Raw genomic sequence first — 6940 nt, forward strand, 5'->3', positions numbered from 1 at the left:
GAGATCAGAGTCTTCGTGGTATAGGCGAGAACTGATGGCGGCATTCAAGAGAATCCGGAAGGTCTAACCTTGTCTGTGGTATTCTGAGTAGGATTCAATGACTGAATGACTGTGACGTGCTTCAAACTCCTGAGGGCGGGGCGTTAGTGACAGACGCAAAAGAATCACTGGATTCTATTCCGGCCTGATTGAGAACCGACAGATGAATTCCGCTATGCTGTGACAGAGCATATGCAATCGCTTTCACTGAGAGGATGGGAGGTAGCCACTGACAACGGTGAAACCCTTGCTTAAGCTTGCCATGGAAAGGAGTAAGAAGGATTGGATGAAGACAGTAGGAAAGCAGAGAGACGGAAAGGAAGGCATCTTCATGCGCTTATCTGAAGTTCCTACCAATGAATTACATAAGTATCTCTATCTTTACCTTTGTGTTATTTTCGTTCATCGCCCATATACATTTGAGTTTGCCTGACTAAGATTTACAAGATGACCATAGCTTGCTTCAATACTAACAATCTCCGTGGGATCGACCCTTACTCGCGTAAGGTTTATTACTTGGACGACCCAGTGCACTTGCTGGTTAGTTGTGCGAAGTTGTGTAATGCCATGGTATTGAGCTACCAAGTTTTTGGGGCTCATGACCGGGGATTATGAGAGTTGTGAAAAAGTATTGTTCACAATTTCGCGCACCAAGTTTTTGGCGCCGTTGCCGGGGATTGTTCAAGTTTTGAGCAAGCTTTTGGTAACATCAGTGCCAAGATCCGGCAACAACACCAAGTTTTTGGCGCCGTTGCCGGGGATTGTTCAAGTTTTGAGCAAGCTTTTGGTAACATCAGTGCCAAGATCCGGCAACAACACCAATTTTTTGGCGTTATTGCCAAGGATTGTTCTTGTTTGGACAACTGACGGTTCATCTTGTTGCTTAGATTAGGTATTTATTTTTTTTTTCGAAATTCTTGAAGATGAATTCTAGAGTTTCATGATGATTTGTTGAAATCTGGCTGGCTGAGAAGCCATGTCTAATTTCATTGGACCGAGGTTTCAACTTATCATCACAAGAGCTTGTTGATTTTTATCAATCTTGCTTTTGGAGCAGTGATCTGCTAAGGCTTGGCTGGCCTTTGGCCATGTCTAGTGTTTTGGACCGAAGCTTTCTTTGAAAGCTTGGCTGGCTGTGAAGCCATGTCTAATTCCTGGACCGGAGTCTTAGACTAGCATTGCACTAATTCCTGGAATTCTCATTAAGAATTTTGATACCTTTTTTCCATTTAATTTTCGAAAAACACAAAAAAAAGTATAAAATCATAAAATCCAAAAATATTTCTTGTTTAGAGTCTCATCTTAAGTTTAGTGTCAATTGCATGTTTCTGCTCTTTTTGCATTCATTCATGTGTCTTAGTGATCTTCAAGTAATTCTTGATGATTTCTTACTCTGATCTTTGAATTCTCTTGACTTGAGTGTTTGTGTGTCTCATATGCATTCTCATTAGTGTCAGTAGTGCACAAACTGCTAAGTTTGGTGTCTTGCATGCATTGTTATTTAATTCTTGTTGCATTTTGATTTTTCCTTATTATTAAAAATCCAAAAATATTTTTTTGTGTCTTTTCAAGTCAATAATAAAGAGAATTGAAGATTCAGAACATACAGCAGAGGAATTGCACAGAAAAAGCTGGGCGTTCAAAACGCCCAGTGAAGAAGAACAGACTGGCGTTTAACGCCGTTGAGAGCGCGCCAATTGGGCTTCTGTAGCTCCAGAAAATCCACTTCGAGTGCAGGGAGGTCAGAATCCAACAGCATCTGCAGTCCTTTTTGGTCTCTGAATCAGATTTTTGCTCAGGTCCCTCAATTTCAGCCAGAAAATACCTGAAATCACAGAAAAACACACAAACTCATAGTAAAGTCCAGAAAAGTGAATTTTAACTAAAAACTAATAAAAATATACTAAAAATTAACTAGATCATACTAAAAACATACTAAAAACAATGCCAAAAAGTATACAAATTATCCGCTCATCACAACACCAAACTTAAATTGTTGCTTGTCCCCAAGCAACTGAAAATCAAATAAGATAAAAAGAAGAGAATATGCAATGAATTCCAAAAACATCTGTGAAGATCAGTATTAATTAGATGAGCGGGGTTTTTAGCTTTTTGCCTCTGAATAGTTTTGGCATCTCACTCTATCCTTTGAAATTCAGAATGGTTGGCTTCTTTAGGAACTCAGAGTCCAGATAGTGTTAATGATTCTCCTAGTAAAGTATGATGATTCTTGAACATAGCTATTTATTGAGTCTTGGCTGTGGCCCAAAGCACTCTGTCTTCCAGTATTACCACCGGATACATACATGCCACAGACACATAATTGGGTGAACCTTTTCAGATTGTGACTCAGCTTTGCTAAAGTCCCCAATTAGAGGTGTCCAGGGTTCTTAAGCACACTCTTATTTGCCTTGGATCACAACTCTTTATTTCTCTATATATATTTTTTTCGTTTTTTTTTCGATTTTTCTCTTTTTTTTTTGAATAGATTTTTCTTGCTTCAAGAATCATTTTAATGATTTTTCAGATCCTCAGTAACATGTCTCCTTTTTCATCATTCTTTCAAGAGCCAACATTCATGAACCACAAATTCAAGATACATATGCACTGTTTAAGCATACATTCAGAGAACAAAAATATTGCCACCACATCAAAATAATTAAACTGTTATAAAATTCAAAATTCATGCAATTCTTCCTTTTTCAATTAAACACATTTTTATTCAAGAAAGGTGATGGATTCATAGGACATTCATAACTTTAAGGCATAGACACTAAGACACTAATGATCACAAGACACAAACATGGATAAACATAAGCACTAAAATTCGAAAAACAGAAGAATAAAGAACAAGGAAATCAAAGAACGGGTCCACCTTAGTGATGGCGGCTCTTTCTTGCTCTTGAAGATCCTATGGAGTGCTTGAGCTCCTCAATGTCTCTTCCTTGTCTTTGTTGCTCCTCCCTCATGATTCTTTGATCTTCTCTAATCTCATGAAGGATGATGGAGTGTTCTTGATGCTCCACCCTTAGTTGTCCCATGTTGGAACTCAATTCTCCTAGGGAGGTGTTTAGTTGCTCCCAATAGTTTTGTGGAGGAAAGTGCATCCCTTGAGGAATCTCAGGGATTTCATGATGAGTGGGATCTCTTGTGTGCTCCATCCTCTTCTTAGTGATGGGCTTGTCCTCCTCAATGGGGGTGTCTCCCTCTATGTCAACTCCAACTGAATAACAGAGGTGACAAATGAGATGAGGAAAGGCTAACCTTGCCAAGGTAGAGGACTTGTCCGCCACCTTATAGAGTTCTTGGGCTATAACCTCATGAACCTCTATTTCTTCTCCAGTCATGATGCTATGGATCATGATAGCCCGGTCTATGGTAACTTCGGACCGGTTGCTAGTGGGAATGATTGAGCGTTGTATGAACTCTAACCATCCTCTAGCCACGGGCTTGAGGTCATGCCTTCTCAATTGGACCGGCTTTCCCCTTGAATCTTGCTTCCATTGTGCGCCCTCTTCACATATGACTGTGAGGACTTGGTCCAACCTTTGATCAAAGTTGACCCTTCTTGTGTAAGGATGTTCATCTCCTTGCATCATAGGCAAGTTGAACGCCACCCTCACACTCTCCGGACTAAAGTCCAAGTATTTCCCCCGAACCATAGTAAGATAATTCTTTGGATTCGGGTTCACACTTTGGTCATGGTTCTTGGTGATCCATGCATTGGCATAGAACTCTTGAACCATCAAGATTCCGACTTGTTGAATGGGGTTGGTAAGAACTTCCCAACCTCTTCTTCGGATCTCATGTCGGATCTCCGGATATTCACCCTTTTTGAGTGAAAAGGGGACCTCGGGGATCACCTTCTTCAAGGCCACAACTTCATAGAAGTGGTCTTGATGCACCCTTGAGATGAACCTATCCATCTCCCATGACTCGGAGGTGGAAGCTTTTGCCTTCCCTTTCCTCTTTCTAGAGGTTTCTCCGGCCTTGGATGCCATAAATGGTTATGGAAAAACAAAAAGCAATGCTTTTACCACACCAAACTTAAAATGTTTGCTCGTCCTCGAGCAAAAGAAGAGAGAAGAGAGTAGAAGAAGAAGAAGAAATGAGGAAGAGGGAGATGGTGGTGTGTTCGGCCAAAGAGGGGGAGAAGTGGTGTTTAGGTTGTGTGAAAATGAAGGGTTGAAGAAGGGTATATATAGGAGAGAGGGGGGGTAATGGTTCGGCCATTATGGGTGGGTTTGGGAGGGAAAGTGGTTTGAATTTAAAGGGTGAGGTTGGTGGGAATTTATGAAGGATGGATGTGAGTGGTGAAGAGAAAGATGGGATTTGATAGGTGAAGGGTTTTTGGGGAAGAGGTGTTGAGGTGATTGGTGAATGGGGGAAGAAGAGAGAGAGTGGTGGTGGGGTCCTGTGGGGTCCACAGATCCTGTGGTGTCAAGGAAAAGTCATCCCTGCACCAAATGGCATCAAAATTCACGTTTTGAGCCAATTCTGGCGTTAAACGCCGGGCTGGTGCCCATTCCTGGCGTTTAACGCCAGGTTCTTGCCCTTTCCTGGCGTTTAACGCCAGTCTGGTGCCCCTTTCTGGCGTTAAACGCCCAAAATGGTGCCAGACTGGGCGTTAAACGCCCAACTGCTAGGCTTACTGGCGTTTAAACGCCAGCAGCATCTTCCTCCAGGGTGTGCTGTTTTTCTTCCTGTTTTTCATTCTGTTTTTGCTTTTTCAGTTAATTTTGTGACTTCTCATGATCATCAACCTACAAAAAAGATAAACTAACAAAAGAAAATGATTAAATATAAAACATTGGGTTGCCTCCCAACAAGCGCTTCTTTATTGTCACTAGCTTGACAGAGGACTCTCATGGAGCCTCAGAAATGCTCAGAACCGTGTTGGAACTTCCCAACACCAAACTTAGAGTTTGAATGTGGGGGTTCAACACCAAACTTAGAGTTTGGTTGTGGCCTCCCAACACCAAACTTAGAGTTTGACTGTGGGGGCTCTGTTTGGCTCTGTTTTGAGAGAAGCTCTTCATGCTTCCTCTCCATGATGACAGAGGGATATCCTTGGGCCTTAAACACCAAGGATTCTTCATTCACTTGAATGATCAACTCTCCTCTATCAACATCAATCACAGCCTTTGCTGTGGCTAGGAAGGGTCTGCCAAGGATGATGGATTCATCCATGCACTTCCCTGTCTCTAGGACTATGAAATCAGTAGAGATGTAATGGTCTTCAACTTTGACCAGAACATCCTCTACAAGTCCATGGGCATGTTTTCTTGAGTTGTCTGCCATCTCTAGTGAGATTTTTGCAGCTTGCACCTCAGAGATCCCTAGCTTCTCCATTACAGAGAGAGGCATGAGGTTTACACTTGACCCTAAGTCACACAAGGCCTTCTTGAAGGTCATGGTGCCTATGGTACAAGGTATTGAAAACTTCCCAGGATCCTGTCTCTTTTGAGGCAGTTTCTGCCTAGACAAGTCATCCAGTTCTTTGGTGAGCAAAGGGGGTTCATCCTCCCAAGTCTCATTTCCAAATAACTTGTCATTTAGCTTCATGATTGCTCCAAGGTATTTAGCAACTTGCTCTTCAGTGACATACTCATCCTCTTCAGAGGAAGAATACTCATCAGAGCTCATGAATGGCAGAAGTAATTCCAATGGAATCTCTATGGTCTCAGTTTGAGCCTCAGATTCCCATGGTTCCTCATTGGGGAACTCATTGGAGGTCAGTGGATGCCCAGTGAGGCCTTCCTCAGTGGCGTTCACTGCCTCTTCTTCCTCCCAAAATTCGGCCATGTTGATGGCCTTGCACTCTCCTTTTGGATTTTCTTCTGTATTGCTTGGGAGAGTACTAGGAGGGAGCTCAGTAATTTTCTTGCTCAGCTGACCCACTTGTCCTTCCAAGTTTCTGATGGAAGACCTAGTTTCAGTCATGAAACTTTGAGTGGTTTTGATTAGATCAGAGACCATGGTTGCTAAGTCAGAGGTATTCTGCTTAGAACTCTCTGTCTGTTGCTGAGAAGATGATGGAAAAGGCTTGCTATTGCTAAACCTGTTTCTTCCACCATTATTGTTATTGAAACCTTGTTGAGGTCTCTGTTGATCCTTCCATGAAAGATTTGGATGATTCCTCCATGAAGGATTATAGGTGTTTCCATAGGGTTCTCCCATGTAATTCACCTCTTCCATTGAAGGGTTCTCAGGATCATAAGCTTCTTCCTCAGATGAAGCTTCTTTAGTACTGCTTGGTGCATTTTGCATTCCAGACAGACTTTGATAAATCATATTGACTTGTTGAGTCAATATTTTGTTCTGAGCCAATATGGCATTCAGAGTGTCAATCTCAAGAACTCCTTTCTTCTGACTAGTCCCATTGTTCACAGGATTTCTTTCAGAAGTGTACCTGAATTGGTTATTTGCAACCATTTCAATCAGTTCTTGAGCTTCTGCAGGCGTCTTCTTCAGATGAAGAGATCCTCCAGAAGAGCTATCCAAAGACATCTTGGACAGTTCAGAGAGACCATCATAGAAAATACCTATGATGCTCCATTCAGAAAGCATATCAGTGGGACACTTTCTGATTAATTGTTTGTATCTTTCCCAAGCTTCATAGAGGGATTCTCCTTCCTTCTGTCTGAAGGTTTGGACTTCCACTCTAAGCTTACTCAATTTTTGAGGTGGAAAGAACTTTGCCAAGAAGGCATTGACTAGCTTTTCCCAAGAGTCCAGGCTTTCTTTAGGTTGAGAGTCCAACCATGTTCTAGCTCTGTCTCTTACAGCAAAAGGGAATAGCATAAGTCTGTAGACCTCAGGGTCAACCCCATTAGTCTTGACAGTGTCACAGATTTGCAAGAACTCAGCTAAAAACTGATGAGGATCTTCCAGTGGAAGT

General features: G+C 41.9%; 1 non-coding gene across 1 annotated transcript; it reads left to right on the forward strand.

Annotated features, from left to right (window-relative positions):
* Nucleotides 1-6603: 6603 nt before the first annotated feature.
* Nucleotides 6604-6711, forward strand: LOC112700443 (small nucleolar RNA R71). Its single transcript, XR_003153352.1, has one exon. It is a non-coding gene; the product is annotated as a small nucleolar RNA R71 (small nucleolar RNA).
* Nucleotides 6712-6940: the final 229 nt, after the last annotated feature.

This window comes from Arachis hypogaea, chromosome 6, assembly GCF_003086295.3.
Source record: "Arachis hypogaea cultivar Tifrunner chromosome 6, arahy.Tifrunner.gnm2.J5K5, whole genome shotgun sequence".
Taxonomy (NCBI): domain Eukaryota; kingdom Viridiplantae; phylum Streptophyta; class Magnoliopsida; order Fabales; family Fabaceae; genus Arachis; species Arachis hypogaea.